General features: G+C 30.5%; 1 pseudogene; it reads right to left on the reverse strand.

Moving 5' to 3' along the window:
* Positions 1 to 1,947: 1,947 nt before the first annotated feature.
* Positions 1,948 to 4,741, reverse strand: LOC124891435 (annotated as a pseudogene).
* Between the last annotated feature and the right edge of the window lie 3,505 nt (positions 4,742 to 8,246).

The following is an 8,246-nucleotide window of genomic DNA, read 5'->3' on the forward strand; positions in this document are numbered from 1 at the left end:
ATGATTTTATTAAAAAAATTATGTTATTTATTTGATTTTGATTTTTTAATTGGTAAACCGATAATCTAATAAGATTATACTAAATAATTATTTTACACCCTATATATATAGATATATATAAATAGTTTTTTGGTTGTAATTAAAATTCGGTTGCAACTAAAAATTGATAACCAATATAACTATATATAGTGTCAGAAAAATAAATAAAACGTAACTATATACTCTCTTCATCTCAAATTTTCTAATTTGATTTTTCATTTTACATGTTTTTTTTTTAATGAAAAGAGAATAAATTTTTTCTATATTTTATTCATTGCATTAATTAATTTTTATTTAAATTAAAATATAAATACCATTTAATAGGGACATTATAATAAACTAGCTATATTATTAATTATTTTTCTTAATTAATGTGTCATCTTAATTTGAGACGGAGAAAATATAAACTAACAGAATAGAAAAAAGAAAATGGGGGAGGAGGGGACCACATTGATGTAAAGTGGAAAAAGTGGGGGTGGGGGACCACGTGCAAAAAGAGCACAACGTAAGTTTTACTTACGTGTTAGGATAAATTGTCAAAAAAAGTTGGTATTTTTTTTGCAGTGATGTTATAAATTCCTATTTTTTTATTTTGATTTTTGTGTAAAACGTAATAATTTTTTACGTTTTATATATTTTTTTGATAAAAGGTAAAAAATTATTATGTTTTATAAATAAATATGTAAAATATAATAATTTGTTACACTTTTTAAAAAGTTAACTCCGTTAGTTAATCGTTAAGAAAAAAGTGAAAAACGTAATAAATTATTACGTTTAATCTATTTTAATAATTTTTTAAATAAATAACCTATTTTGATTACTTATTTTATTTTGTGGCTTATTTTAATTTCGAGATCCAGACTATAGAGTATCAATATTCAACTAATTTCCTTGTCGTTTCTTTTTTCTTTTCGTACATCTTTTCTATTTATTTCTTCCATGCATTTTCTCAACGTCTTTTTCAGCCATTATGTGATTGAAAATTGTGTACTGCTGGCTGATCTTACCGGTATTTATGAAATTTTTAACTTAGGGTTTCATTTCGTCTAGAATTGTGTACATAAGGATATTAATTAAGAATTGTAAAGCTGATAGTACTCCCTTCGTCCTTAATTATTCATCTCAAATTTTTTAATTTGATTTCTCATTTTTTTTCATTAATCAAAACAAGACAAGACAATTTTTTTTTCCATTATACCCTTAGGGGTCGTTTGGTTTGAAAACTAGTTATACCGGAATTAATTATGTTGGGATACGTTATGCTGAGATTAGTTGTCCTAGGATAAGTTATCCTGGTATTATTTTTTAGTGGTGGTTTGATTTATGGTACTAAAAATAATATGTAGTGCATTGTTTGTAAAAATATATTGTTTGTTTACTAAAATACCCTCACTTTAGTTAACTTGATTCTCCAGAATGATAGTGTGAACGTCTGATGGATTGACTAAAAACTGCACAATCAGGTATAATCAAATATAAAATTCCTATGTGAACTTTTCACACTTCTGGAATTTCACAGGTGTTAACATATGCCAACTACCAGCATTATATGCACAAAGAGCCACATAAATCAACCAATTTTCATGGCTTCAACCAGAGCTCTATATATAAGCAATTTTGAGTCATTTTATTATAACTACATGGGTTGATGGGTTCTACACCTACAAGACAAGTATGGCCCAAAGTACAATATTCTTTACCTCCACAAGGTTTCAAACCAATTGAAATATTCCCTGACCCACTTATCTAATATGCATAAGAACCTACGGAAGTCGTATGCTATGAATGCAACCCTTCTTTATATTATTTGGTACCTTGCTGCTCTAAATCATGAAGCAATTGAAACCATTGGACAGGACCATCCCCTATCTTAAAAAAGAAAAAAGAGGCTACTTGCCTATGGCTTACCTAATTAAGTTATCACGAGAATCATTTTCCTCATCTTCTTTCATTGTAGCTGGAGTAGCACCACCCATGCTGAGCTTTGCAACCAGCATCAATTCTCAATTAAGACTCATATAATTAAACTGCAGCAGAAGTTATCAATTAGTTAATGAAGGCACCAGGCACCAGCCTATTAGTTACTTTATTTTAAAGAAAACAAACATCATCGACACCTATCAGTTTAAAAGGGCATGCTTATTTGATATTTTCTACACAAGCTTTTGGACTGCAATATAAGAGCAGTTTGTCCTAACGCTAGTCAGATCCTAGAATGCAAAAACTGATCGAGAGCAACTACAATAATTACCATTTCAAGAAGAAAAAGAATAAAAAAACTCCTCTCCTTTTACATATGACAACAACAATGAGAACACCTATGAGGCCAACTATGCACTTAATTTTTCGTAGAAATTGAACACAGCTGAAACCACCTTCTTCAGAAGGTAAAAGCCATAACATCTGATAAACTTTTTTATCATATGTTCACACAGTCTATTCTATCCTTATATATAATGGTAAAGCTATTTCTAGCAATAAGCCACAAATTTAGTATGTACAAGAAAAACTGAGGACAAGACAATGATACTTCGCTATTTAAGTGGCACCACATGCATTATGAAGAAGCCAATTCATGATCCACATACATAAAAACAACAAAAAACCCAGTATATTTTCACATGGTAGGCTCATCCACATACATATTTATTTAAAACATGAAACAACCAACTATTTGATAAAGAGTAATCCTTCGTATTCGTATTCAGGGAAATGGGTAACAGGGAAAGCAGTTTCTCTAGTCCCATAACAATGACAACTGATCTTATGTACTGCAGAAGCTGCAAAGAAAACAACAGTAACAATACCAATAACTTGTCTAACATAGCAGCAAAATGAAACCAAAGCTAGAGCGAAACAACAATAAAAGCTGCACATAAACTGATAACCAACAATAAATTAACATTTACACGAGAGTTGATCTATTTAATAGCCATTAGTTATACAAAATTACATCATCCTCATGCCCTGTATCGGTTATAGGCAAAAGAGTATGAATATGACTTGAGGATAAAAAAGTAGCACTCCAATAAAACTTTGAAATTGATAGTGAGCAAAAACTAATACACTAGTAGCACAACTTATATACACTAGCTTATCATACTTTAAAGTTTATAATTGACGACCATAAACATCATTGTCTGATGCTCAAACTCCCCCATACATAAAAAGATTTTCATTTTTTTCACATCTCCACATATAACCATTTTGGCTTTGATACATTACTCTATGATGTACAAATCGAATACGGGGGATTCAATGATGGCATAAACTTGATCACACATATCAGAGTGATCACGAATTCCAATCTTGTTAATTAAGGCACCAATTCTTTCAGTAAAGCCTTTTATAACTTCCGTCATACTCTTGAGAAATATCTCATTAACATCCTCCACAACTCTTTTCCTTTTCTTACTTTTCTTTTTTACATTGACACTAGAAGAGGATTTTTTAGCATATCCGGCTTGCTTTTCAGATGTCTCAGTACGTTCATGAGGAAAGCCTCTAGCATATTCATTTTTAGATGCCCCTGTAAAACTAGGTCTATAGAAGCATTTCCAAATTCTCCGGTAGCTATATTTGGTCCATGACTACCTTCATCTTCATCTTCATCTTCATAAATATTAATAGAAAATTTCAAAGTCATATCAATAAAAAGTCCTGATGTTTGATTCCTTAAGATATCCTCAATAACATCTAGTGGCCCTTCTGCATGCTCTTCCTTTGCCCTATCTTTGTCAAATATTTCCTCCCAATCTGCAAATGTTTGCCATTTCTTAATATTCATATTTCTTGCTTCCGATTTATCCTAGACAAATAAGTAAAGAAAGATGACAACGACATATGTATCAATTATAAATTATGAAAATGCGGAGAAAAATATTTATATAAAGTAGTAGATCAAAATATTAGTTACCTTCAAAAACCTTTTCCATTCTATTGGATCATAAACAATTATGGTTCTGTCACTATATTGAAATCCCAAACTACTTTGACCCTTTAATAAACTTATGTGTGCATGACTTCTCTTCCATGCTTTTAATTTAGAATTGATACGTAGTTTACCTTTCAATCTACTGTCAGAATGACGTTCACGTAAATAGTACTCCAACTCGGTCAGGTATTCTAGCCTAAAGGTTCCATTATCGGCTCTCCAATCATTAACACATAACTATTTTAAACCATCTATAAGAGAACTTTCTTCTTCTGGAGTCCATATCCTTCGGGTTGAAGGTGTTGATCTTCTTGATCTTTTCCATTTTTTTGGTGGATTTATTAAAGATTTTTCGCTAATCATCATTAATATTAGTTACCATCATAAGGAGCATTATATTACTTAGAATCACAATAATAAATATCCACACATTTTACAAATGAAAAACTAAAAACATAAAGTACTAACATATCATAAAAAAAACTAATAAAACAGTAGCTTTAACAAAATTTATATCACAAACAGCTAAAAGTGATACACCTTACTGTAATATCAAAAACTAAAGAGGAAAATATCCAGAACACTATAAAACATATTACAAGCATGAAATAATTAAAAATATCAATTATTTAAGTTTGTATTCCACATTGATTGAGCCAACTCATCCCTCTATGTAGTCCATTCCTCTGATGATTCAACAACATCAATGTTATCTTGTTGATTTTCTACTTGTTCTTCCATATCAATATCTAAAGGATCCACTTCCATCTCTCTACTAATAAAATTGTGTATCAAACAACAAGCATTAATGATCCTATTATGAATTTAACTGAATACCATGAAGCACTTCTAAAAATTCTCCAATGTCCTTTCAAAAGATCAAATGTCCTTTCAATGACATTACGAGCCCTAGTCTCGACATTGAGGTGGTGGGTTGTCACCTTGCCAATTTCTTAACCAATATCTATACCCTCTGTAAGGTGAAAGAAAACCATTTCCATTTGTATATCCTCCGTCACACAAATAATAATTACCTAAAATATAAACAAAAAATTAGTTACTTTTATGTAACATTATTGAGGTAATATAATTTTAATGTGAGCATGTGAATAATATTATCCTCAGGAATTTTCAAACCATTTATTTATGTTATAGCATTTTGTAATACATGACCATCGGCAGCTGATCCTTCCCAACGAGGTAATACATAAGTAAAATTGAGATTTCTATCACAAACTCCCAGTACATTAGTTGTTATTCTCCCTTTCTTATCCTGTATCTTGGTTTGTCCTTAGATGAAACTCTAATTTGAATATAAGTACCATCCAATGCACCTAAACATCCATATAAAATCAATTATAGTATCCTCTCAAATTATTAAAATTTCTTTGTAAAATTATAATTTTTTACTCTACTTGAATTAATAGATACTTAATTGAAAGTGCATATACCTTAAACCATTTTCATTGATCGTCACTCTCATTTTCAAGCACCGGCTTGGGATTAACAAGTAATAATGGAGCTAGTCTGAGAATAGCTGTCAAACATTTGTTGAAAGCTTCACTTACGCTCCAAGCCAATCTAACATAATCAATCTTAATGGATCTATTATTCTCACGATGAGCCAAATTATTTAGAAATATTGCTAACTTTTCACTACTTGACATATATTTTCTATCAGTCAAACCTCCAACTTCCTTAGCTAAGAGAACTAAAGTGTGAAAGGAATTTCTATCCATTTTTAACTTATCGATATATGTTGTGTCATTGTCTTCTATGATATAATTTAAATGAGATATAATTTTAGAAACTCGATTATTCATTTGGTACCTAATCATATGCTTATTTCTTCTTACAGAATGACCGTAAATAGCCATATAAAGAAAAATACACGTAACAAAAAATTGTTGGCACAATATCTCCTCAAGGATGATAAAATATTCAATATTGGATTGTAGTTGATGATCCATAAGAAAACCTAATTTTTTTACAATAAAAATGAAAAGAGTTAATACAATAGTAAAATCAATTTTTCAATTAGAAAGAATCAACGAGCACAATTTTATAATTTCAAGCAGATAAAGAGAATAAGTTTTTCTAAACATATTATAAAGAGGCTAAAATTAATATTTCATCATCAAAACGAGAGAAAAGGGCCAATCCACAATTGTGATTTTCACATATTGCTCTTTCTATATAGTTGGTACTATTTGACAAATTTCATCTCAATCGCACATATTTCAAGCAATACATATTGATTCTTAAACAACTATCATCTTCCCCAATTATATGCTAAGTAAAATTTATCAAACATCCTAAAGCATAATATTCACAAAAGAAAGAAATGAGTTTCGATATAAAATTTAAACTTCACAAAAATTAAAGTAAAAAAAACAAATTGGAACAAAGAAAATATATGCATTAGAATAAACAAACTGTAATATGAAAATTATTTGTTATACTTCATCAAACTTCAAATCCTTGACAGTTTATACATGAAGCGTTTATTTTTATTTTTTACTTTCTATGTTTAATTTTATTTGTTCAACTTGAGACATTCTTTAAGGATAAATAAATAAAATAATAGTTTTATTATATCCTCTTTAATTTGAATATAATAAATTTAATACATGGTGAAAGGCCAACTTCAGAATTTTAAACTAAAGCTGTGAGCTATACGACGTTGAATTTTGGACATTTTTAACTAAAGTTTTACCCAAATTGTCAAGATTAGGAAGGGTAGAACGTATGCAAATCTTATCATTACTTTGTAGAGGTAGAGAAGTCGTTTATGATACTCTTAATTTAATTGACAGTCTTAAGTACACACTTCAAATAAAAATATTTGAATCAAATTTGAATTTTTAACTTTTGATCTTCTATGTCTAATTAACATACTTTTTGTTGTCTCAGGTTTTGATGATGGCTAGTCGATATTGGAGGACCAGGTCCCTTGCATACCTTGTCCTGGTACAGCTGTCACATCTCTGTATAGTTTTATTCGCTAGTGCAACAAACTGTGCAGGTGCACATTGTACCTGATTAGACACGTGATCTAATCAAAATTCGACCCTTATTTCTACACGATTATAAATTCAAATAGATGCTTCTTCCTTAATAGTTTTTGCAAATTAGTGAAATTCTTAGTAGTGGTGAAAACTTTCAAAGCTTATGTTCTAAATTGTTACGACTTGTAGTTAAGGGTTATTGAGTCTTGCTTTGTAACAAATTTACTCAGTATATAAGAGTAAAGCATCTTCATTGTTTTAGAGTTCTTAGGTAGGGTTACGTAAGCTATGTCGATTACAGTTAATCGATATTAAGAGCCCGAGTGACAGAGTTATCAAAAGGTGGTTGTAGTAGATTTATTACAACTTGAAGAACTTATAGTTAAGTTCATTGGAATCTGTAATAAATAAGTTTTGATTATATTGGAGTTTGAGAGCTTGTGAGAGCAAGTCGTGATTTTTCCTCCCTTAAGTAAGGAGGTTTTCACATAAATCTTTGTTCTTTATTTTCTGCAAACTCTTGTGTGTTTACTATTCTATTGCTATTCTCCTCACCTAAGGGACTTGGTCCCTTAATGGTGGTTCCCCCACGTCTTAACAATTGGTATCATAGCAAGGAGACTCTAAAAGGTTAACATCTAGAGTATTTTCTTGACCATGGTTGCTCCACCTAATTTGGAGGAAGGACAATCCAATACTAGACCGCACTGCTTTAATGGGCAAAACTATGGGTGGTGGAAAACTAGGATATATGACTTTACCATAACTGAGGATATGGAAGTGATGGATATGATTCTTGATGGTCCTCATGTGCTATTTAGGGAGGTCAAATAAGGAGATATAACTAGAATGGTTATCAAAATCAGGAGAGAATATGATGAAGAAGATCGTAAAAAAATTGAAAAGAATTTCAAGGCAAAAAAACTGCTTGTATGTGGAATAAGATCTGATGAATATAATCGAATTTCTGCTTGTAAAAATGCAAAAAAAAAATTGAGACTGTCTGATAACAACACATGAAGGTGCTACACATGTGAAGGAGTACAAAACGGATATGTTGACCACTCAATATGAAGCTTTCTTCATGAAGAAGGGAGAAACCATTCAAGAAATACATATAAAGTTTTCCTCAATCACCAATGAGCTGCACTGTTTGAGTGAGGTTATTCCTCTACATAAGAAAGTGAGGAAAATACTAGGAATTCTTCTTAATTTCTGGGAAAGTAAAGTTGATATTATCACTGAGGCAAGAAACTTGAAGACTC

Source organism: Capsicum annuum, unplaced genomic scaffold, assembly GCF_002878395.1.
Source record: "Capsicum annuum cultivar UCD-10X-F1 unplaced genomic scaffold, UCD10Xv1.1 ctg35368, whole genome shotgun sequence".
Lineage (NCBI taxonomy): Eukaryota > Viridiplantae > Streptophyta > Magnoliopsida > Solanales > Solanaceae > Capsicum > Capsicum annuum.